The following is a 25,316-nucleotide window of genomic DNA, read 5'->3' as shown; positions in this document are numbered from 1 at the left end:
CAATTTGATGCAATCCCAATAGTTAATTTTGCATTGACTGCCTGTGCTTCTGGGGTCTTTTCCAAGCAGTTTTTGCTGGTGACTATATCTTGCAGCGTTTCTCCAATTTTCTATAATAATTTTATGGTGTCAGGTCATAGATTTAGGTCTTTAATCCATGTTGAGTGGATTTTTTAATGTAGGCACCTTTTGCTGTATCGTATAAGTTTTGATATGTTGTGTTCTTACCCTCATTTCCTTCCAGAAAGTTTTTGATTTCTCTTTTGATTTCTTCTATGACCCAGTGTTCATTCAGGGGCATGTTGTTCAATCTCCATGTGTTTGCATATGCTCTAGGGATTCCTGAGTTGCTACTTTCCAACTTCATTTCACTGTGGTCCGATAATCTGCAAGGTATGATTCCAATTCCTTTGAATTTTCTGAATCTTGATTTATGGCTTAGTAGGTGGTCAATCCTAGAGTGGCCATGTTCCATGTACTGCTGAGAAGTATGTGTATTCTCTAAGTATAGGATCAAAAGTTCTGTAGATATCTGTTAGACCCATTTGGGCTATAGTGTCAATTAAATCTGCTGTTTCCTTGTTGATCTTCTATTTCCAGTTGATCTGTCTATTTCTGAGAGTGGAGTATTAAAGTCCCCTAATACTATTGTATTGGAGTCTAAGTCTCCCTTTAAGTCCCTTAACATATGTTTTAGATAAACCAGTGCCCTGTAATTAGGTGCATATACATTTATAATAGTTACATCTTTCTGTTGAATTGATCCCTTAATCATTATATAGTGCCCCTCTTTGTTTCTCTTAACAGTTTTTGTGTTAAAGTTCAATTTGTCTGATATTAATATGGCTATGCCACCTCTTTCTTGGTTTCTGTTGGCATGGAATATCTTTTTTCCAACCTTTCACTTTCAGTCCACATGCATCTTTGTTGGAAAGATGTGTTTCTTGTAAGCAGCAAATAGATGGGTTTTGTTCCTTAATCCATTCAGCCAGTCTGTGTCTTTTAACTGGAGAGTTGAGGCCATTAACATTCAAATGTGACTATTGATAAGTAATAAATTTTCCCTGCCATTTTCCCCAGATATTTCTAATATATGCTTTGAGCTTCCTGTGTTCTTTTGCTGGGAGATTTTCTTCCTTTACTTTCTTTCATATTGATGGCCGTGTTTCTATGTTTCTGTGTGTGACACATCTGTAAACATCTTTTGTAGGACTGGATGAGTGGTGACAAATTCTTTCAATTTCTGTTTGCTTTAAAGGTCTTTACTTCACCTTCATTCACAAATGAGAGCTATGCAGGATATAATATTCTGGGATGGCAGTTTTTCCCTCTTAGTACCTGGGCTATATCTCGCCATTCCCTCCTAGCCTGTAGGGTTTCTGATGAGACATCTGCTGTGATTCTAATTGGAGATCCTCTGAGAGTAATCTGACATTTCTCTCTTGCACATTTTAGAATCTTTATGTTTTACTGTGGTGAGCTTGATTACAACGTGTTGTGGTGAGTATCTCTTTTGGTCATGTTTACTAGGGGTTCTATGGGCTTCCTGTACTTGGATGTCTCTGTCCTTCTCCAAACCCTGGAAGTTTTCTGCTAGGATCTCATTAATAGGCCTTCTAATCGTATCTTTCTCTCCATGACTTCAGGAACTTCTAGAAACCAACTTGGGTTGGGTTTTTTAATAGTATCCTGTGGATTCCAAACAATATATTTTGGATTTCTAATTTCCTCTTCTTTTCTTTGTTTTGACTGTATACTTTCCTGTGCTTGTCTTCTAAGTCTGATATTCTTTCTTCTGCTTCACTCATTCTGTTTTAAAGGCTCTCTAATGTGTTTGTCTTTTGAGCTATTGAATTCTTCATTTCATTTTGCAATCACAATTGCATGTTCTACTAGTTTTTTCATTTCATTTTGATTCCTCCTTAAGATTTCATTTTCACAAGAGAGACTTTCTATCTTGTCCAGTAAGCATTTCTGTAGTTCAAGACTTTGTTTTTGAGAACTTCTAAATGTTCTTATCATAAATTTTTTGAAATCTGTATCTTGCATTTTTTCTATCTCATTATCTTCATAATCTTGAATTGGGGTGTCTTGTTCATTTGAGGGGATCATAATGTCTTCCTTGCTCTTGTTTCCTCGGTTTCTGCATTTGTTGCTTGGCATTGTGGAGATATTCTTCGGTTTCTTCTTTTTTTTCCTCACTGTGGTTGTTTTTCTCATTATACTATGACTCTAGATTAAGTGGTCTGTCTGCATTTGATGGATACTTAGAGGCTTGTGATGGGTGTGGCCAGAGAGCTCTTTTTGGTTCTTCGGGGTTAAGGGTGTGCCAAAGGTGACACACCCAGGTTTGGGGTGGTAAATCTTCTCTCTCTTTTTTTATTCAGAAGAGAAATAATTCTGCACAGCTGTGTGGAATTGTAGGCAGTCAGTGTCTGAATTCTGGCTCCTGTGCTGTAATATTCATCTGCTATAATATTCATCCCAAGGACCACACAAAGGATCTGTGCAATCCTCAGTGTAAGCTCAAATTCCCCTGTAATCTCCCACTGGGTTGCCAAGGTTGCCATGTTTGTGGCATCTCAGGCACTCTGTGAGTTTTTTCACGCACCTTCAGTGTTTTTATTTTCACAGTCTAAATTCATTAGATCCACACATTCAGTAGGTCTTAAACCTGTTGTTATTTCTCCCCACCAGAGTCAGCTTTTTCTGCTTGGCTAGGGGCAGGCACAGACCAGAAGTGACACAGCTTTTACGTATGTCCAAAATGGTGCCTGCTGTTTGTCTTGCTCGCCTTTGTAAGGTGAGTGGAGAGAGGGAATCATGTCCGTACTGGTACCTTTTAATTTTTTTTTCTCTCCCCTAGTTAGCCTGGTGAAATTTACCCCATGGGGCTCCAAGCCTCATTCCCTCTAGGCTCTTCCTGCTGCTTCCCCTCCAGTGTCTTGGGTTACCTAAGTTTCACCTCACCTCCCTTTCCAGTGCTGGTGTATAGATTCAGTCGCTGGGGTCCCAAGCTGGGGGTGCCCGTTCCCCCCTCGTAAGTCCACCATGCCCCACTAGTTCCAGAAGAGTTTCCTCTGCAGTTTTTTCTCTAACTCTTCCCTGAAACTACAGTATATCCACTTTTATTAATCTGTTTTTTGCTTGACTATCAGTGTGCTCCCTTCCTATTCCACCATCCTGGAGCTACCGAATGTGAACAGTATTAAGATACTTAGTAATAGGAGCACTATTGCTCTGGAGTGAAAAGTTATTCATATGCGTAAGGGACATATGATATTTCCTGCTTTTCATTCCTCAATGCAATGAAAGCAATTTATGAAAAACCCACAGCCAGCATCCTATTGAGTGGGGAAAAGTTGGAAGCATTTCCACTGAGATCTGGTACCAGACAGGGATGCCCACTCTCACCACTGCTGTTCAATATAGTTCTGGAAGTTTTAGCCAGAGCCTTCAGGCAACAAAAAGACATTAAAACGATACAAATTAGAAGCTAGAAGTCAAAATATCCTTCTTTGAAGACGATATGATTCTTTATTTAGGGGACCCAAAGAACTCTACTAAGAGACTATTGGAACTCATAGAAGAGTTTGGCAAAGTAGCAGGATAGAAAATCAATGCACAAAAATCAAGAGCCTTTGTATACACAGGAAATGCCACGGCTGAGAAAGAACTTCTAAGATCAATCCCATTCACAATAGCCACAAAAACAATCAATAACTTGGAATAAACTTAACCAAGGATGTTAAAGATGTCTACAATGAGAATAACAAAATCATTTTTTTAATTTTTTTTAAACATTTATTTAATGAATATAAATTTCCAAAGTACAGCTTATGGATTACAATGGCTTCCCCCCCATAACGTCCCTCCCACCCACAACCCTCCCCTTTCCCACTCCCTCTCCCCTTCCATTCACATCAAGATTAATTTTCCTTTCTCGTAATATACAGCAGATCGGTTTAGCATATATTAAGTAAAGATTTCAACAGTTTGCTCCCACACAGAAACATAAAGTGTAAAATACTGTTTGAGTACTAGTTATAGCATTAAATCTCAATGTACAGCACACTAAGGACAAAGATCCTACATGAGGAGTAAGTGCACAGTGACTCCTGTTCGAATCCCCTGGTATGTTTCTAACTCTACCGTTTGAGGTAAGTCAGCTTGAGCATGTCCCAAATTGCACATCTCTTCCCTCTCTTATTCCCACTCTTACATTTAACAGTGATCACTTTTCAGTTAAGTTTCAGCACTTAAGAAGAATTGTGTATTGATTACAGTATTCAACCAAAAGTATTAAGTAGAACAAACAAAAAAAAATACTAAGAGGGATAACATATTAAGCTGCTCATCAACAGTCAGGGTGAGGGCTGATCAAGTCACCGTTTCTCATAGTGTTCATTTCACTATAACAGGTTTCCTTTTTGGTGCTCAGTTAGTTGTCAGCTATCAAGGAGGACAAGTGGTATTTGTCCCTTTGGGATTGCTTATTTCACTCAGCATAATGTTTTCCAAATTCCTAACAGGGATCACTTTTCAGTTAAAATTTAAACACCTAAGAATAATTGTGTGTTAATTACAGAGTTCAACCAATTGTACTAGAACAAAAAAAATACTAAAATGGATAAAGTATTACATTGTACATCAACCGTCAGGACAAGAGCTGATCAAGTCACTGTTTCTCATAGTGTCCATTTCACTTCAACAAGTTTCCCCTTTGGTGCTCAGTTAGTCGTCACCAATCAGGGAGAACATATGATATTTGTCCCTTTGGGACTGGCTTAATTCACTCAGCATAATGTTTTCCAGACTCCTCCATCTTGTTGCAAATGACTGGGTTTCATTGTTTTTGACTGCTGTATAGTATTCCATAGAGTACATGTCCCATAATTTCTTTATCCAGTCTACTGTTGATGGGCATTTGGGTTGGTTCCAGGTCTTAGCTATTGTGAATTGAGCTGCAATAAACATTAATGTGCAGACTGCTTTTTTGTTTACCAATTTCATTTCCTTTGGGTAAATTCCAAGGAGTGGGATGGCTGGGTTGAATGGTAGGGTTATCTTCAGGTTTCTGAGGAATCTCCAGACTGACTTCCATAGTGGCTTAACCAGTTTTCATTCCCACCAACAGAGGGTTAGTGTCCCTTTTTCCTCACATCATCTCCAGCATCTATTCTTGTAGATTTCTGAATGTGAGCCATTCTAACTGGGGTGAGGTGGAACCTCATTGTGGTTTTGATTTGCATTTCCCTGATTGCTAGTGATCTTGAACATTTTTTCATGTGTCTGTTGGCCATTTGGATTTCCTCTTTTGAAAAATGTCTATTGAGGTCCTTGGCCCATCTCTTAAGTGGGTTGTTTTGATGTTGTGGAGTTTCTTGATTTCTTTGTAGATTCTGGTTATCAACCCTTTATAAGTTGCATAGTTTGCAAATATATTTTCCCATTCTGTTGGTTGTCTCTTCACTTTCCTGACTGTTTCTTTTGCAGTACTGAAACTTCTCAATTTGATGCAATCCGAAATGTTAATTTTGGCTTTGACTGCCTGTGCTTCTGGGGTCTTTTCCAAGAAGTCATTGCCGGTACCTATATCTTGCAGGGTTTCTCCAATGCTCTCTAATAATTTGATGGTGTCAGGTCATAGATTTAAGTCTTTAATCCAGGTTGAGTGGATTTTTGTGTAAGGTGAATGGTAGGGGTCTTGCTTCATGATTCTGCATGTGGAAATCCAATTTTCCCAGCACCATTTATTGAATAGACTGTCCTTACTCCAGGGATTGGTTTTGGATCCTTGATCAAATATGAGTTGGCTGTAGATGTTTGGGTTGATTTCTGGTGTTTCAATTCTGTTCCATTGGTCTATCCATCTGTTTCTGTACCAGTACCATGCTGTTTTGATTACAACTGCCCTGTAGTATGTCCTGAAATCTGGTACTGTGATGCCTCCAGCTTTGTTTTTGTTGTACAAGATTGCTTTAGCTATTCGAGGTCTCCTGTGTCTCCATATGAATTTCAGCATCATTTTTTCCAGATCTGAGAAGAAGGTCTTCGGTATCTTGATTGGTATTGCATTGAATCTATAAATTGCTTTTGGGAGAATGGACATTTTGATGATATTGATTCTTCCAATCCATGAGCATGGAAGATTTTTCCATTTCTTGGTATCCTCTTCTATTTCTTTCTTTATGATTTTGTAATTCTCATCGTAGAGAGCTTTAATGTCCTTGGTTAAGTTTATTCCAAGGTATTTGATTGTTTTTGTAGCTATTGTGAATGGGATTGATCTTAGAAGTTCTTCCTCAGCCATGGCATTGTCTGTGTATACAAAGGCTGTTGATTTTTGTGCATTGATTTTATGCCCTGCTACTTTGCCAAACTCTTCTATGAGTTCCAATAGTCTCTTAGTAGAGTTCTTTGGGTCCCCTAAATAAAGAATCATGTCATCTGCAAAGAGGGATTGTTTGAGTTCTTCCTTCCCAATTTGTATCCCTTTAATTTCTTTTTCTTGCCTAATAGCTCTGGCTAGAACCTCCAGAACTATATTGAATAGCAGTGGTGAGAGTGGGCATCCCTGTCTGGTACCAGATCTCAGTGGAAATGCTTCCAACTTTCACCCATTCAATAGGATGTTGGCTGTGGGTTTTTCATAGATTGCTTTGATTGTATTGAGGAATGTTCCTTCCATACCCACTTTGCTTAGAGTTTTCATCATGAAAGGGTGTTGTATTTTATCAAAGTTTTCTCTGCGTCTATTGAGATAATCATATGTTTTTTCTTCTGCAGTCTGTTAATGTGGTGTATCACATTGATTGTTTTGTGCACATTAAACCATGCCTGCATACCAGGGATAAATCCCACTTGGTCTGGGTGAAGGATCTTTCTGATGTGTTGTTGCATTCTATTGGCGAGAATTTTATTGAGGATTTTTGCATCTATGTTCATTAGGGATATTGCTCTGCAATTCTCTTTCAATGCTGCATCTTTTTCCGGCTTAGGAATTAAGGTGATGCTGGCTTCATAGAAAGAATTTGGGAGGATTCCCTCTTTTTCTATTGTTCTGAATAGTTTGAGAAGAATTGGAGTCAGTTCTTCTTTAAATGTCTGGTAGAATTCAGCAGTGAATTCATCTGGTCCTGGGCTTTTCTTTGTTGGGAGGGCCTTTATTACTGTTTCAATTTCTGTCTCAGTTATGGGTCTGTTTAGGTTTTCGATGTCTTCCTGGTTCAGTTTAGGTAGGTTGCATGTGTCCAGGAATCTATCCATTTCTGATAGGTTTCCCTGTTTGCTGGCATACAAGTCCTTGTAGTAATTTCTGATGATTCTTTTTATTTCTGTGGTGTCTGTTGTTACGTTTCCTTTTTCATCTCTGATTTTATTGATTGTGTCTTTTCTTTTTTGAGTTAGTTGGGCCAATGGGGTGTCAATTTTGTTTATTTTTTCAAAAAACCAGCTCCTCGTTTGGCTGATTTTTTGGAATGTTTTTCTTGATTCAATCCTGTTGATTTCTTCTCTGATTTTAATTATTTCTCTTCTCCTACTAGATTTGGGTCTGGTTTGCTGTAGGTTTTCTAGATCCTTGAGGTGAATTGAAAGCTCATCTATTTGGTGCCTTTCCAATTTTTTGATGTAGGCACCTATTGATATAAACTTTCCTCTTAACACTGCTTTTGCTGCGTCCCATAAGTGCTGTTATCCTCATTTACTTCCAGAAAATTTTTGATTTCTCTTTTGATTTCTTCTATGACCCATTGTTCATTCAGGAGCATGTTGTTCAATCTCCATGTGTTTGCATATGCTCTAGGGATTCCTGAGTTGCTAATTTCCAACTTCATTCCTTTATGGTTTGAGAAGCTGCATGGTATGATTCTAATTCTTTTGAATTTGCTGAGACTTGCTTTATGGCCTAGTATGTGGTCAATCCTAGAGAAGGTTCCATGTACTGCTGAGAAGAATGTAAAATCTTTAGCTGTAGGATTGAAAGTTCGGTATATATCTGTTAGATCCATTTGGGCTATAGTGTCGTTTAAATCTACTGTATCCTTGTTGATCTTCTGTCCTATTGATCTGTCTATTTCTGAGAGTGGAGTATTGAAGTCCCCCAGTACTATTGTATTGGGGTCTAAGTCTCCCTTTAAGTCCGTTAACAAATCTTTTAGATAAACCGGTGCCCTGTAGTTAGGTGCATATACATTGATAATTGTTATATCTTCCTATTGAATTGATCCCTTAATCATTATGTAGTGTCCCCCTTTGTCTCTCTTAACGGTTTTTGTGGTAAAGTTTATGTTGTCTGATATTAAGATGGCTACACCCGCTCTTTTTTCATTTCTGTTGGCATGGTATATCTTTTTCCAGCCTTTCACTTTCAGTCTGTATGGATCTTTGTTGAAAGATGTGTTTCTTGTAAGCAGCAAATAGATGGGTTTTGTTCCTTAACCCAATCAGCCAATCGGTGTCTTTTAACTGGGCAGTTCAGGCCATTCACGTTCAATGTGACTAATGATAAGTGGTAACTTTGCCCTGCCATTTGCCAAAGATAAGTTCTGGTATATGCTTTGAATTCCCTGTGATCTTTTGCTGTGAGGTTTCCTTCCTTTACCTTCTTTCATATTGATGACCGTGTTTCTGTGTTTCTGTGTGTATCACATGTTTTTAAGCATCTTTTGCAGGGCTGGACGAGTGGCAACAAATTCTTTCAATTTCTGTTTGCTATGAAAGGTCTTTATTTCACCTTCATTCACAAATGAGAGCTTAGCAGGATATAATATTCTGGGATGGCAGTTGTTCTCTCTTAGTACCTGGGCTATATCTCGCCATTCCCTCTTAGCTTGTAGAGTTTCTGATGAGAAGTCAGCTGTGAGTCTGATTGGAGATCCTCTGAGAGTAATCTGAAGTTTCTCTCTTGCACATTTTAGGATCTTTTCTTTATGTTTCACTGTGGAGAGTTTAATTACAACGTGTCGTGGTGAGGATCTCTTTTGGTCATGTTTATTAGGGGTTCTGTGAGCTTCCTGTACTAGGATTTCTCTGTCCTTCTCCAAACCTGGGAAATTTTCTGCTAATATCTCACTAAAAAGGCCTTCTAATCCTTTCTCCCTCTCCATGCCTTCAGGAACTCCTAGAACCCGAATGTTGGGTTTTTTAATAGTATCCTGAAGATTCCTGACAATATGTTTTAGATTTCTAATTTCCTCTTCTTTTCTTTGGTCTGACTGTATCCTTTCCTGTTCTCTGTCTTCTAAGTCCGATATTCTCTCTTCTGCTTCACCATTCTGTTTGTAAGGCTCTCTATTGTGTTTTTCATTTGATCTATTGAATTCTTCACTTCAGTCACTATCACAGTTTCCTGTTGTACTCGTTGTTTCATTTCATTTTGATTCCTCCTTAATATTTCATTTTCATGAGAGAGATTTTCTATCTTGTCCATTAAGGATTTCTGTAGTTCAAGAATTTGTTTTTGAGAACTTCTTAATGTTCTTATCAATTTTTTGAGATGTGCTTCTTGCATTTCTTCTATGTCATCATCTTCATTATCTTGAATTGGGGTGTCTTTTTCATTTGAGGGCATCATGGTGACTTCCTTGTTTTTATTACCTCGGTTTTTGCGTTTGTTATTTGGCATATTGGAGATATTTGGTTTCTTCACTGTGGTGCTTTTTCTTGTTATACTATGACTCTAGATTAAGTGGACTATCTGTTTTTGATGGAGCCTTAGGGCTTGAGATGGGTGTGGCCTGAGAGCTCTGTTTGGTGTGCCAAAGGTGACACTCCCAGGTTAGGCGTGGTAAACCTCTCTCTCTCTCTTTCTTTTTTTTTGATTCAAAAGGGAATTTATTCTGCACAGCTGAACGAAGTTGGAGGTAGTTAGCAGGCAAATGATATACCCACAGGAGCCAGAGATCAGAAGCTCTTTCCCAAGGACCACACAGGGAATCTGTTCGGCCCTCAGAGTGGGCTCAGATTCTCCTTCAGTCTCCCACTGGGTTGCCAAAGTTACGGAATTGTAGCGTCTCTGGAGAGTGCTCACGTGAATTCCGTGAGTTCTCTCCCCCACCGTCTCTTTTTTCACAGTCTCAGTTCAGTAGCACCACAAATTTACTAGGTCCTAATCTCCTGTTAATTCGCCCCGCCCAGAGTCAGGTTTTTCTGCTAGGCTCAGGGCCAGTGCAGACCTGAGGTCGCTCTGCTTATGACGTATGTCCAAGATGGTGCCTGCTCTTTGTCTTGCTCGCCCTTGAGAAGTGAGTGGAGAGAGAGAAACCCGTGTCTGTACCAGTCACCTTTTTTTTTCTCTCTCTCTCTCTTCCAGTTAGCCTGGTGAACTTCCCCCCCCCCCGGGGGGGTCGTTCCCTCTAGTCTCCTCTCTCCGCTTGCCTGCCGGTGTCTCGGGCTATTGAGGTTCGGCTCACCTCGCGTTCCAGCGCTGGTGTATTGAGTCTGCCGCTGGTGTCCCGAACTGTGGGCTCCCATGCTCTCCACGCAGGTCCGCTGTGAATCACGCGTTCTGGAAGAGTTTCTTCTGCTGTTTCCTCCCCTACTCTTCCTTGAACCTGCAGTATCTCCACTTTTATTAAACTATCTCTCCCCGGACTATCAGTGTGCTCCCTTCCTATTCCGCCATCTTGCCTCCTCGAATAATTATATTCTTAAAGTTATACTAATGAAATTTGAAATCATTAGGGTAAATTTCAAGGAGTGGATGGCTGGGTTTTATGGTAGGGTTATATTCAGGTTTCTGAGGAATCTCCAGACTGACTTCCATAGTGGCTTAACCAGTTTGCATTCCCACCAACAGTGGGTTAGTGTCCCTTTTTCCCCACATCCTTGCCAGCATCTATAGTTGGTAGATTTCTGAATGTGAGCCATTCTAACCGGGGTGAGGTGGAACCTCATTGTGGTTTTGATTTGCATTTCCCTGATTGCTAGTGATCTTGAACATTTTTTCATGTGTCTCTTGGCCATTTGGATTTCCTCTTTTGAAAAATGTCTATTGAGGTCCTTGGCCCATCTCTTAAGTGGGTTGTTTGTTTTGATGTTGTGGAGTTTCTTGATTTCTTGTAAATTCTGGTTATCGACCCTTTATCTGTTGCATAGTTTGCAAATATATTTTCCCATTCTGTCGGTTGCCTCTTCACTTTCCTGACTGCTTCTTTTGCAGTACAGAAACTTCTGAATTTGATGCAATCCAAAATGTTAATTTTGGCATTGACTACCTGTGCTTCTGGGGTCTTTTCCAAGAAGTCTTTGCCAATACCTATGTCTTGCAGGGTTTCTCCAATGTTCTCTAATAATTTGATAGTGTCAGGTCATAGATTTAAGTCTTTAATCCAGGTTGAGTGGATTTTTGTGTAAGATGAAAGGTAGGGGTCTTGCTTCATGATTCTGCATGTGGAAATCCAATTTTCCCAGCACCATTTATTGAATAGACTGTCCTTACTCCAGGGATTGGTTTTGGATCCTTGATCAAATATAAGTTGGCTGTAGATGTTTGGATTGATTTCTGGTGTTTCTATTTTGTTCCATTGGTCTATCCATCTGTCTCTATACATGTACCATGCTGTTTTGATTACAACTGCCCTGTAGTATGTCCTGAAATCTGGTACTGTGATGCCTCTGGCTTTATTTTTGTTGTATAAGATTGCTTTAGCTATTCGAGGTCTCCTGTGTCTCCATATGAATTTCAGCATCATTTTTTCCAGATCTGAGAAGAAGGTCTTTGGTATTTTTATTGGTATTGCATTGAATCTCTAAATTGCTTTCGGCAGAATGGACATTTTGGTGATACCCAGCCATACCACTCCTTGGAATTTACCCAAAGGAAATTAAATTGGCAAACAAAAAAGCTGGCTGCACCTTAATGTTTATTGCAGCTCAATTCACAATAGCTAAGACCTGGAACCAACCCAAATGCCCATCAACAATAGACTGGATAAAAAAATATTATGGGACATGTACTCTATAGATTACTATACAGCAGTCAATAAATGAAATCCGTTCATTTGCAACAAGATGGAGGAATCTGGAAAACATTATGCTGAGTGAATTAAGCCAGGCCCAAAGGGACAAATATATGTTCTCCCTGATCGTCGACAACCAACTGAGCACCAAAGGGAAAACCTGTTTAAGTGATATGGATACTATGAGAAACAGTGACTTGATCAGCTCTTGTGCTGACTGTTGATGTACAATGTAATACTTTATCCATTTAGTATTTTTTTTGTTTTAGTACTATTGGTTGAACTCTGTAATTAACACACAATTATTCTTAGGTGTTTAAATTTTAACTGAAAAGTGATCCCTGTTAAATATAAGAGTGGGAATAAGAGAGGGAGGAGATGTACAGTTTGGGACATGCTCAATCAGATGTGCCCCTAATGGTGGAGTTAGAAACATGCCAGGGGATTCCAATACAATCCCATCAAGGTGGCAAGTACCATTGCCATCTCACTAGTCCAAGTGATCAATTTCAGTTCACAATTGATCACACTGATAGGTCTAAGAGTCAAAGGGATCACACAAACAAAACTAGTGTCTGCTAATACTAACTGACAGAATCAAAAATGGAGAGAACCATCCATCATGGGAAGTGTGATACACAGCAGACTCATAGAATGGCAGATGTCCTAAATAGCACTCTGGCCTCAGAATCAGCCCTTAAGGCATTCAGATATGGCTAAAGAGCCCATGAGAGTATTTTAGGCATGGAAAGCCAAGACACTCTGGAAAAAAAGAAGACCTAAATGGAAGATCTCTTCGAGTGAGATCCCAGTGGTAAGAACAGGTCATCAAAGGAGGATGTACCTTTCTCTGAAGGGAGGAGAGAACTTCCACTTTGACTATGATCCTGTCGGAATAAGATTGAAGTTGGTGAACTCAAAAGGCTTCCATAGCCTTGGCAACTCATGACTAGACCTAGGGAGATTACTGACACCGTAAACAAGAGTGTCAAATTGTTAAGTCAACAACAGGAGTCATTGTGCACTTACTTCTCATGTGGGATCTGTCCTTAATGTGTTGTCCAATGTGAAGCAATGCTATAACTAGTACTGAAACAGTATTTTACACTTTGTGTTTCTGTGTGGGTGCAAACTGATCGATCTTCTGTATATAAAGATAATTGAAAATGAATCTTGACGTGAATGGACTGGGAGAGGGAGTGGGGGATGGGAGGGGTGTGAGTGGGAGGGAAATTATGGTGGGGGGGAAGCCATTGTAATCCACAAACTGTACTTTGGAAATTTATATTTGCTAAATAAATAAAAAATCTTAAAAAAATGAAAAAGAAAGTATCAATAAATTGAATTTTTTTAAAATTAGGAGTTTCTGCTAATTCAAAGACATAAGTAAGAAACAAGGAACATTTAAACTACCAAGCCATAACCTAGAGGTTTATATTTTTAAATGAAAAAAATTTAAAGTGGTATTAACATTCTATTGTTGCCTATGCAAACTTCTGTATTTTTAGATTGTATGAAAAAAAACCACAAATATGGAAACAGAAAAATTAGACAGCAGGTACATACGAAAATAATGATGGAAATACTAGAGTTAATATAAGGATGAAGCAACTGGAATAACCCAGTGCTGCTAATAGGAGAGTAAATTGGTGAAACTCATTTGGGAAACTGTTGACAATATCTGTTAAAGCTGAATATCATATCTTCTGATTAAGCAATTCCTAAAGTGCCAATATATGTGCACCAATATAATTAATTAGAAAATATTTATGGTCCGTACATTGTAACACACCTAAAGCAGTATTTCTGCAAATGTATTGCAAACTGTATATAAGAATATCCCTGCAGGAACATAGAAATGAAGAGCCCCCCCACAGTTAGAAGGATCCATCTTTGGAGGAGCCTGCTTCAGACCTGAGCCATGGTAGCTGACTCCTGTGACCTGGCACAACTGTTATTGACTACTCCCCACTTTGTGAAGGTGGTTGTCAGAGTTTTTAAACTACAATCAAATGTGCTGGGGGCCCCCATATGTAACCATGCTAGATCTTCATATAACAGAAGTATCCAGATAATTGCACAGGGCACTCTGGAGTGGCTCAGAGTCCCTTGCTCTGTGAAGTGAAACCAAGAGGACTCAGAAGCCATGAAATTGTGAGTGTGTGGGAATGGGTGTCCAGAGATGGAGGAGGTGAAGCTAGCAGAATCTCTCAAGTTCCTTCTGTAGCTATTTTTATAAAGAAGTTCTTTTTTTTATTTTTTGACAGGCAGAGTGGACAGTGAGAGAGAGAGACAGAGAGAAAGGTCTTCCTTTGCCATTGGTTCACCCTCCAATGGCCGCCACAGCTGGCACACTGTGGCCGGTGCACTGCGCTGATCTGAAGGCAGGAGCCAGGTGCTTCTCCTGGTCTCCTATGGGGTGCAGGGCCCAAGCACTTGGGCCATCCTCCACTGCACTCCCTGGCCACAGCAGAGAGCTGGCCTGGAAGAGGGGCAACTGGGACAGAATCCGGCACCCCAACCAGGACTAGAACCTGGTGTGCCGGCGCCGCAAGGCGGAGGATTAGCCTAGTGAGCCATAGCGCTGGCCTATTTTTAAAGAAGTTCTAATGAGTAAAATTAATCCTGTCAAATGTATTTTGTGAATGTATTTAAGGTAATCATGTGTGTTGCTCTTTACTATGTTAATGTTTATGTTAATTGATTTACAGATGGTGAGTTATTCTTGCATTTCTAAAAAATCTGATTTGAGCATGTTTTTTAATGTGCTATTGAATTTGTTCAGCCTTTGTAAAAAATGTTCCATCTGTGTCAGTGAAGCTGGCCTGCAGCTGTCTTCTCTTAGTAATGCCTGCACAGCAAGTGTGGGCTTAACTTACTACCTGGCAATGTCAGCCCTGTCACTTGGACTTTGAATCAGAATAGCTGATCTCACAAAATGAATGTGTAATTACATTCTACTCTGGATCTTTCAGAAGAATTACAGAATTGTTATAATTTCTTATTTACATATTTTGTAGAATCCAGTACAGAGTGTACAGGTTCTAGATTTACTTTAATCTTATTATTTGTTTAGTCTCTTACAAAGGTGGTATTCTGTTCATATTCTCTATTTCTTTCTGACTCAGCTTTGTTAGGTTGCACGTTCCTAGAGATACACCCATTTCCTCTAGATTATCAATTTTCTTGGTTTATATTCATTCATAATATTCTCTTATGATCTTTTGTATCCCTGTAGCATCAGTTGTAATGTCTCCCTTTTCACTATGATTTTTTTTTCATTTTTCACACGTTTTTCATTGTTGTTATGCATAAGAATTAATTAATTTTCCTTATGTTTTTGAAAGAAAAAAACTTTAGAGCAGGTATTGTGTTTAGCAATTAGGATGCCTTTATGATGCCTTGATCCCATATTGGAGTGTTTAAATTTAGTCCTGGTTGTATTCCTGAGTCTAGCTTCCTAGTAATTGTACCCTGTGAAACATCAGGGGACAAATCAATTATTTGGGTCCTTACCACCCACATGGAAGGCCTGGATGAGTTCCTCACACCAGATTTTGTCCTGAGTCAGCTCTGGTTTTTATGGATATTTAGGGAATAAACCAAACTTGGACGATATTTCTGATATCAAACCCTGGTACTCGAATATGGGTTGAAGGCATCATAATTACTGTCTTAACTGCTAAGCTAACCAACTGCTCCCCCTTGATTTCTTAATGAAAACAAGTGCATTATGGATAATCTTTTGCAATAAATTTTCTGTATTTAGCAATAAATCCTGAAAATCACCTTATATCTCAGTTATTGTCCTTATTTTTATAGAACTTTTTGAAAGGTATAGACAGAGATAGGTTATATATATAATATATATTATGTTATCTGTTATATATTATAGATTATAATATATAATATTTATAATATATATTGTACATGTTATATATTGTTATATAGCCACAACAACACAACCAGCTCTGTGTCAGACTGAAGTCAGGAGTCAGAAACATGATTCTGCTTTTCCATTTGAGTGGCAGGGTCCCAAATATTTAGGCCATCTTCCACTGCACTCCCAGGCACAGTGACAGGAAATTGGATCATAAGGAAAGGTGTTGGGGCTTGAATAGGGATTCCAGTATTGGATATTGATGGCATACATTGTGACTTAACCCACTGCACCAAAATGCCAGCCCCATACCTTTATTCTTTATGCTGCTGCACAATGCTTTACTGTGTGTTCCATAGCTATTGAAACACTCTCTTATGTGAGCAAAAATATATATAAAGCATTATTACCATTTACCAAATTACCCATCCAGGTTTGTTCTGGTTTGAATTACTAGCAATATAAAAGATTTTATAATATAAGCAAAGTATAAATATTATTCACCACAGCATAATTCACTGTAGCCAAGATTTCTAGTGTGGCCTGTACTCAGTGAAAAGTTATGCAGGCACAGAAGAAAAGGAAATCCTGTGACATGGATGAACCTTGAATATATTTTACTAAATGAAATTAGCCACAAGTATCATTCCCCAAAGGAAAAATACTATAAAATTCTAATCATATGAAATAAATAAAGTAGTCAGAGGGACTGGCACTGTGGAGCAGTGGGTTTAAGCTCCTGCATGCAGTGCCAGCACCCCATATGGGTGCTGGTTCTAGTCCTGGCTGCTCCACTTCTGATCCAGAATTCTGATATGGCCTGGGAAAGCAGGAGAAGATGGCCCAAGACCTTGGGTCCCTGCACCCGAGTGGGAAGCCTGGAAGAAACTCCTGGCTCCTGGCTTCAGATTGGCTCAGCTCTGGTTATCTCAGTGTTTTGGGCAGTGAACCAGTGGATGAAAGACCTCTCTCTCTGGCTCTACCACTCTCTAACTCTGTCTTTCAAATAAATAAAATAAATCTTTAAAATAAATAAAATAGCCAAAATACTAGAAACAGAAAGTAGAAGAGTGGTTATGGATGGTAGGTATTCAGTAGAAATGGAATTTTTAGATAAAAAAAATCCTAGAGATCTGGTATGTATGTAGACATATGTATATGTCACTTACCTTAGAATGACAGCTGCCCTTGTGAGATACAGTACTCAAGCCCTCTTCTACCTGACTCTGGATAAGAAAAGGGCTCCTTCTGTTGGTCTTTGGTCACTCTTTGGGTGCTTGTGAGTAGGTCTGGTGGCAGGCTATTCCCAAAAGAATGGAGATTCATGACTGGTGTTATCTAGGAATGTTGGGAAGACTGCAATGATGTCTTCTTTCTCTCCAGTTTGGTCTCCTTAGTTATCACACTCTCTTTGGGTGAGAATACAGGAAGATACACCAGTCTCTGCCGAGTTTATGATGATGCAACTGCAGTTCAGTCCTATGAATGGATCCTCCTTTGTAAGAAAATGGGCAGCCTCTCATCTTGGCCTGAGACTTTGAAATGCATCCAATAAATATAGTCCTACTTTTATTTTTGTAGGACCTTTTCCCAAGTGTATCAGTCCAGAGGATGATCAATAATATCTTTCCAACATTTACATTAACATTTCTTTCTCCATGAAGAATTTTCCAACAGAGAAAAAACATGAAAGACTGTGATTTTTCTCTTCTATATCATGGAGTTGCTAAGGAAATAATTCCCTCATTAACCATTGGAGTGATCTAAGTGAATTTAAGTCAGTGGTGAACATAGGAGATAGAGCTGAGTGAAGGCAGAAGTTCACAGTGCAGTGAGGAGACAGACACTTCTGCAGCGAGGTCAATCAGTATTAGAGGGACTGGGAGAGGTTGCACAACATTGAGTGAGGGATAAATGAGAGGGTTGGACAGAAGAGCAAGATGGAGTTATTCATTTGTGTTCACCAATTTAAACTTAAATTTATTGGATGTATAGGAACATTTGGATAAATTCTTTTTTTCTATTTCAACATTTCATTTATTTTATTTGCAGTTTGTATTCAATGCAAATCAATTCCATAACATGAGGAATTACTATGAATCAAAGCATAAACACACAAACATATGTGCAATCCAAAATAGAGGAACAGCATTAGATATGAAGCAAAAAGTCACATTCATTCACACACACAGTGGACTCAGATCTGGTCAACCTGGTTGTTCCCAGGCAGGTTTGTAAAGATGATAAAGTGTGACTGTGGAGAATAAGATTTCTGCCAGAGCACTCTTAGTGAAGACATTTTCTTCCTAGTACACAGAGTGTGACCTGAGATAATGATTAAGGATAGCTTATGACCTCTAACAAGAAGAGCATTGAGCCCTTGTGAGAATGTAGACTTCACAAGAACATGCAGCTGCTTTCTCAGACATGCTTGTTAGGGTTTGCAACCATGACTGAGAACTACAACCAAGACCATGCTGAGCAAAGAAAAAGTTTTAGGGTGAAGAACTGCCAGGAGTATCCTCAGAGAGAGAGGTGCTCTGGGCTCAGGTGTAGGACTGGGGTGTTATAGGGAACTTGTCCCAAGGGAGGTGGGAGATAGGTTGGAGAATCTAAACAAAGGGATGTGGGATGTGGGCTGGAGCAGCTGGAGAAGATACCTGATACAAGGAGGCACAGGATGTCTGCCTGATTTATAACTAGGGGCAGTTGTGGGAATGGTGAGGCCCATAAAGTCCCTCAGGCCTGATTTGTGAGAATGATGAGGTTTTCCGTAAGCACAACACCTCTGTGTTTTTGCTTTCCTGATGCCAGGAAAGAGTGAGGGAGATGCCTCAGACAAGTGTGGATTCAGGACTCTCACAATGTTTAATATATCTTGCTAAACGTGTTTCAGAGAAACCTTAGTTCTATGAACACATGCACATTCTCTACAATAGGCTGTTATAATCCTTATCAGTAAAAAAACCACACCTGGTTAGTCTGTGCACACTTTCTGGAGGAAGAGACCCCATGTCCTGTTTTTCCTTTCATTTGCACACCCCAACATGTAACCTTGGTAATCCAGACTTAAAATCAACCATTAGGCTTAAAGCTCCCTGTCACTGGTCCACTCCCCAAATATCTGCATTGGTCAAGATTGTGCCAATACTTAAGGTGGGGTAAGGACTTTATATAGGTTTCCCAAATGGGTGACAGGAACCCAGTTAGTTGAACCATCACCATTGCTTTCCAGGATGTGCAGTAACAGGAAACTGGAGTATGGTTCTGGATGAAGATATAAACTTATGCACTGTAATGTAGGATTCAGGCATCTAACTACTAGACCTGCTGGCTCCTCTTATCCATATTTTTAAAATACATATAATATATGAAGAGTAATTTTATTTACTTTTATCTGTGGATTTAAGATTTTTTAAAAGAATTATTTATTTATTTGAAAGTCAGAGTTACACAGAGAAAGGAAGAGAGAGAGAGAGAGAGAGAGAGAGCAAGAGATCTTCTTTCCACTGTTTCACACCTCAAATGGCCACAATGCTCTGCTAGAACCAGGAGTCAGGCGTTTCTTTGAGATCCCTCACATGGGTACAGGGGCCCAAGCATGTGGACCATCCTCCACTGTATTTCTAGGCATATTATCAGGGAGATGAATTGGAATTGGAGCAGCTAGGTCTTGAACCAGCACCCAAAAGGGATGCTGGTGTCACAGGCAGTTTCTTTACCCACTATGCCACAATGCTGGCCCCCTGGCTATAGATTTAAAAGGCATGTAACAATAAAAAAATAATGTTGCATGACAATTTTTTGAATGACTGTTGAGATGACATTAAATTGGAAGTATTCTGTTTCCCATTTAGCAGATAGACTGGATTAAGAGACAAGGAGATGGGACTGGCAATATGGTATAGGAAGCTAATCCTCCTCCTCCTGTGGTACTCATATGGGCACTGGTTGGTGTCCTGGTTGCTCCACTTCTAATCCAGCTCCCTGATAATGGCCTGTAAAAGCAGTGGAAGATGGCTCAGGTGCATGGGCCCCTGCACTCACATGGGAGACCCAGAGGAGATCCTGGCTCCTGGCTTGGGATTGGCCCAGCTCTGGCCAATGTGGCTATTTGGGGAATGGACCAGATGATGGAAGAGCTCCCTCTCTCTTCTCTCTGTCTAAAACTCTGCCTCTCAAATAAGTAAATAATAATAGTAACAGATACAAGGAAAATGATAACTGATGATTGGAAACCCCAGAGAAGAGAGAAGGGAGTCTTCACCACAGAAGAAATCAGGCTAAGATCATCATATTGCAGCAATTCAGGAATCTGAGCCTGTCTGGAACTGCTTCTTATTTATGACAGTGAACACAGCAGAGATAGAGGTGAAAGAGCTGTACCTGCTGAACCCCAAGTTTTGTATTTAGACTGCTCAATCTGAATAATGCTGGTCACTGTTTCATCATCCTCTCCACCTTAACACAAACAGACATAAATCCCATTTATTATTTGCTACATATGGAACACCATATACTTTAGCACTTTGCCTCTTCCAATGTTCAGTCATTTTGTGGAGGAACCTAATGTTCATATCAGAGAATAGTTAACTCATGGTCACAGCTGATACATCAGAATTAATTCATGTTTAGCTTCTTCATAATGAGTTAGGAGATGCATTTGAAACTGATAAGGAAATAGCTTTGTATTCTTTAGTTCAAAAATTTTAAATCATGTATAATTTCTCACTTTACTCAGACATCTACAGGTTATTTCACAGCATAGCTATGCACTCCCATATATTGAAATCACTGATTGTTCAGATTGTGTACATATCCCAGTGATTGTGTGGGAAAGACACGTGGAAGGCCAGCACAGGGAAATACTTGAGGGTAATACCAACCATGGTTTAAATTTTCTATCCATAGAGTCACCCCTTTGGTACAGTTATGACCTTCTCTCCTACACACTGGTACAGATGGCCTTGGCTGAGCAAGGATGTCCATATTTTAGGAGTTAGTCACATTCAAGGATATGATTATGGATGTCACCAAGGAAGTTCAGGCCCTGCCTGAGACATCTGAGAGAAAGCTGTAGAGGATGTGATTCTGAAGAACATCTTTTATAAGCAGTAAGACATATGGATTCTAATTCAATGAAGAGTTTTTAGGAAAAAAATGTAGCATTCACTTATCTAACATTTTAACCCTCAGGTATTCACCCAAGGGAAGTGAAAATACATATTATAAAACATTTTCTCAAATCTGCCAGTAGTCATGGAGACAAGACCAGAGAATCCTGGATTATATAAAGCAAACGGTCATAAATGAGATTAAAATAAAATCAGAGAGATGTTTTTCAGATGCAGAATAGGATTGCAAATTGGGAGACAGATTCAGTTTAAAGTGAACCATGGTTCTTCTGAGGTGGAGCAGGACTGAGACTTTTAAAATAAGGAAAGGGAGGGGATGTCCAGATTTGCATTCTTTGAATACATATAGGATAGGATGAATGCACTGGTTTGAATTGATGCAGGGACTAGCATGTGATTCAATAGGTTAAGCTGTTCTTCTGACATTGGCATCTCATACTGGAGTGCAGGTTTGAGTCCTGGCAACTCCTCTTACAGTCTAGATTCTTGCTAGTTTGTCTGAGAAAGCAGTGGATAATGGCCCAAGCATTTCTGTCAACCATATGGAAGACCTGGATGAAGCTCCTGACTCCTGTCTTTCATCTAATTCAGCCCTGATTGTGGTGGGCATTGTGTAGTAAGCCAAAAGATGAGTGATTTCTGCTGCTTGTCTTTCTCAGTCTCTCTGACTTCCAAATAAAAACTAAATTAAAAATGAAGGAGTGGCCATTTGACATAGTGGTGTGACCACTGCTTGGGATGCTTGCATCCCATGTCAGAGAGCCTGGGAAAAGTCCCAGTTCTGCTTCTGGTCCCAGCTTCATGTTGGTGAGCATTATGAGAGATGGTGATGAGGGTTAAAGGAGTTGAGTTCGTGCCACCCTTGTAGAGACCCAGATTGTGTTTCAGGTTGCTGGTTTGAACTTGGTCCTGCCCCAGTTGTGGCATAAAGTTGGGGAGTGAAACAACAGATTTGAGATACACCCCATTTCTACTTTTCAAGTACAAAAATAAAATAATTATTTTTAAAGGGCAACAGGGTTTTCAAAACCTTTAAAATAGAAAGATCAAGCTGTTTCCAAACTATCACAAATATATTCCCAAAAAGAAATGCATTGTGAATGTTATTCTATTTTTTGTGCAGTCTCCACACAAGCATGTAGATGCTTAGAAGGGGACAAGTTTTACAACTTTGACCTAATAGGAATTGGGTAAGGTTTAGCCTTCATAGTATTTGATGCTGTCCCTGCTTTACTAACATGATATGGATACTGTCATCTTACAATTAGGTCATTTTAAGAGTAGTTAATTTTGAAATTATTTCAAACTTACAAAAATACCATGAGTGAGTCCTATTCATTGAGAATGCGCAGTTAGTATCCTTTTAGCACTTTTGCCTCTGACCCACCTCAAGCTGGGTCCCTCCAGTGTTCCTTTCTGAGAAAATGTGGGCCCTGTATTCTCATCAGAAGCACGGTGGTTCGATGCTGGGCTCTGCTCAGTCTCCCATCTATGCTATGATGGATGCTATCAACTTGGTATTTAGTGAATTTCTGCCAGATTGATTCACACACAACCTTTTAAGGATTTTTTTAGGTGTGTTCTCATGCGAAGGGAAGGAGTGTTGGGGATCCGGAGTCTTGAGCTTGAGACATTTTCGGCCTGAAAGGGGAAGAATCCGCTTCCGCCACTGCACCCGGCCCATGCTGGCCCTTGCTCCCTGCGTCCAGCCTAGCGCCGCAGCGTAGCCTCTTCCTAGTCTCCCTCCTCAGCTCTCCCTGCATGTTGCATGGTCGCCTGGCACCCTGGGCTGCAGCAAGGAGCCCCCTGGAGGCCAGTTGGGCAGGGCAGGCAGCGCTGGCAGCATCCTGAAGTTTACATTAATCTTCTCCGAGTGGAACCCATGACTTCTGGTCAGGACGCTAACGTTGTGGCTGAACTGCAGGCACAGCGAGGCCAAGAGGGCAAGGACAGCTCTCATCTGATGAATGACCCTGTATCTCAAACTACTTCTCAAACAAGTTCCATCCCAGCTTTGAGTCAGGTACAAACAACTGTTTCAGAGCTAAACCCTAATGCGAAAGTGTGGGGGACTCATGTTACATTTGGAAGCAAGTAGTGCAGCTGTCGGTTTGAGTGCTGCATGGGAGGAGACAGCCGGCCATGGTGCAGACTGCAGCCTGCAGGGATTGGATGTCAACGGTGATGGTGACAAAGTCATGAGAATGCAGCATTACCAGATTTACCTGAGTCAAAACAGACATGAACACTTTGGCTCTGGATCATGCAGAATACAAATCTCTACCTGAAAATAGTGAAACAGGAGGAGATGAATCTCAACCAGAAAGCCAGGAAGAGTCTCAAGAAGTACTTTAAAAAAATTGGAATTCTGTTTATCTAGGGAGACTCTTGCTAGTGCCATGTATCTTACATCACAGATGGATAGTGATCAGTATACTCTAATTACAATGGTAGCTAACTCAATACTAGTGTGGATTTGATTATTGAAGTGCTAAGATCTTTACCTTTAGTCCAGGTGGATGAGAAGGGAGAAAAAGTAAGGCCAAATCAAAATCATTGCATAGTAATATTGTGAGAAATATCTGAATCTACCCCTGTGGAAGAAGTAGAAGCACTATTCAAAGGAAATAACTTACTGAAATTTATAACTGTGAATTTGCCCATAATGATAATTGATTTATTACATTTGAAGCAGAAGCTGATGCACAACAGGCTTACAAATACCTGCAAAAAGTCAAAACTTTTCAAGGAAAACCAATTAAAGTGCAGCTAAAAGCAAAGGCAATAGCTATAATCCCATTTTTGCCAAAGAATGGATTTAGGTCTCTCTACATGAACCTTTATACACAGCAGTGTTACACATCATTTATTTACCTCCAGTATACAGTCCCCAACAACAGTTTCCTCTGTACAGCCTGACTGCCCCCAGACATTGTCAACAATGTGTAGCTATTTCGATCCACCCTTGGTAACTATTGGATTTATACATGGGTTTACATCTCCAACCTTCAAGCCTGCAGCCTCTCCTTTGACTTCACTCAGACAGTATCCTCCCAGAAGCAGGAAAAATTCCTTTGGCTATAGGAAGAAAAGGGAGGAAAGGTTTACAAGCAGCCAAACTCAGTCTCCAACACGACCAAAGCCTCCATCACAAACTTTGAACTGGGGCTGTCCAAATTCCCCCCATTACCTGGAGCTGAGGCAATTTGATGACAGGACTTGTTTGAAAACAGGCTATCTAGCTTGATAATAGGATTATCAAAGGAAAGGAGCCTCCATGCAGATGCAAGTAGGAATGCTATTCCTGTAGTGGTCCCCAGAGAGCCCTCACTGCTAGCCCCATCCCTAGCCCATTTACCTGAGGATCCCAAGGTGACAGAAAAGCAGAGGGAAACCACAGTGTGGACAGACTCCCTTCTGTCCTTACTACAACTGCGTGTAAATCAGAGCAGGTGCATGGAGCTGCCACAGAATTGCAAAAGCCAAGATTTGTCAGAGAACGAGTAAAGAGCCACCTTCTTCCCCACTGCAACCCTCAAAAGAACAAAAGTCAAGTGCTGGCAGTTGTAGGAAGGAGGAGAAGCTTGCTGCACCTGTGTAGAAATAGAGAGAGCCCCCTGCCCTCAAGTCCACTCCCAGAGTCCCCAAAGACCAGGGGAAGCAGCCTGGGCACTGGCCCTCACCACCAGCTGTTGGAAAGTGTCTTCACAGAGGACAGAACACTACCCTCAAGTCTCCTCAGTAAAAATTCTATGTCTGGGAGGGGTTGCAAAGAGCTGCATTAGCCACAAATGAAGCACTTTTCCCACTCAGTATGAGAGTGAGTTGCTGGTTAGGCAGTTGCAGTATCTGTGAGCCCCATGGAATGCCTGCAAGTTATTTTTTCTTCTGTGAGTCAGATTCTCCCCCTCTAAAAAAACTGTTTCTCAGAATTTAATTAATATAAACCTTATTTTTGTTTGGTGCTTAACTGGAGGTGATGTGTAAGTCTGATTTTTTTCAGGATAGAAAATTCATTAATCCCAACAGATTGGTGTTTTCTATTAAGCCTCTGTGTGGTTCTGAATGCAAGCTATATACAGTGAATTTTTCTAAATTAAGGGAACTATGCTACTTTATTTTTTTAAATAATATTTATCTACAAGTGCGTATCTCAGATGCCCCATCAGATGGATGAGGGCTGTCAAGGGTGGCCTTGGCCTCGAGGTGGAAGGGGGTTGGCAATGTCAGGTCACTGACACACTGGCATGGGAGCTGTGCTTTCATCTAAACTGTTAACAAATGATTCTAGCATTTAAAAATACATCTAAATGTACATATAGGCCTTTTTTGATCCAG

At 40.1% G+C, this 25,316-nt stretch overlaps 2 pseudogenes; both read left to right on the top strand.

The window, feature by feature from the left end:
• LOC127488229 (NIF3-like protein 1 pseudogene) overlaps positions 1–25,316 on the top strand; it is a 61,348-nt pseudogene that overhangs the window by 16,828 nt on the left and 19,204 nt on the right.
• Positions 13,223–25,310, top strand: LOC127488226 (la-related protein 4B pseudogene; annotated as a pseudogene).

The sequence above is a fragment of the Oryctolagus cuniculus genome, chromosome 2, assembly GCF_964237555.1.
Source record: "Oryctolagus cuniculus chromosome 2, mOryCun1.1, whole genome shotgun sequence".
Lineage (NCBI taxonomy): Eukaryota > Metazoa > Chordata > Mammalia > Lagomorpha > Leporidae > Oryctolagus > Oryctolagus cuniculus.
This window is presented reverse-complemented; position numbering and strand designations above follow the sequence as displayed.